Source organism: Sinocyclocheilus anshuiensis, unplaced genomic scaffold, assembly GCF_001515605.1.
Source record: "Sinocyclocheilus anshuiensis isolate Anshui unplaced genomic scaffold, SAMN03320099.WGS_v1.1 scaffold454, whole genome shotgun sequence".
Classification (NCBI taxonomy): domain Eukaryota; kingdom Metazoa; phylum Chordata; class Actinopteri; order Cypriniformes; family Cyprinidae; genus Sinocyclocheilus; species Sinocyclocheilus anshuiensis.
This window is the reverse complement of record NW_015548217.1, coordinates 2437936-2438517: the sequence shown is the minus strand read 5'-3', so window position 1 is coordinate 2438517 and position 582 is coordinate 2437936. Positions and strand designations below refer to the sequence as shown.

Genomic DNA, 582 nt, shown 5'->3' with positions numbered 1-582 from the left:
AGTGTCTTTTTTTTTTTTTTTTTTTTGGAAACCAAAAGTGTGGGCCAAGTAAGATTTAAAATATATTTATTTCAATATATTTAAAATATAATTTAAAACGAATTGATTCAAATACCTTTATTCTGTAAGGATGCATTAAATTGATCAAAAGTGACAGTGAAGACTTTTATTATATTATAAAAGATTTCCGTTACAAAGAAATGCTGTTCTTTTGAACTTTCTATTCATCAAGAATCCAGAAAAAATGATCATGGTTTTCACTAAACTTTTTAAGCAACAAAAGCAATTTTCAACATTAAAAATTATAAGAAGCATTATTAATAATTAAGCACCAATAGTAATCGATAATGATTTCTGAAGGATCATGTGACACTGAAGACTGAATTAATGCTGCTGAAAATTCTATATTTCCATCCCAGGAATAAATTGCACTTTAAAATATATTATAATAGTAAACAGTAATTTTAAATAGTAATAATTAGTGCTGTCAAACGATTAATCGCATCCAAAATAAAAGTTTTTGTTTACATAATATATGCGTGTGTACTGTGTATATTTATTATGAATATATAAATGCAAACA

The 582-nt window shown here is 24.4% G+C and overlaps 1 protein-coding gene across 1 annotated transcript in view; it reads left to right on the top strand.

Moving 5' to 3' along the window:
* The window catches only part of LOC107653945 (serine protease 33-like), a 5785-nt gene that overhangs the window by 4016 nt on the left and 1187 nt on the right, over positions 1-582 (top strand). The window lies entirely within an intron of this gene.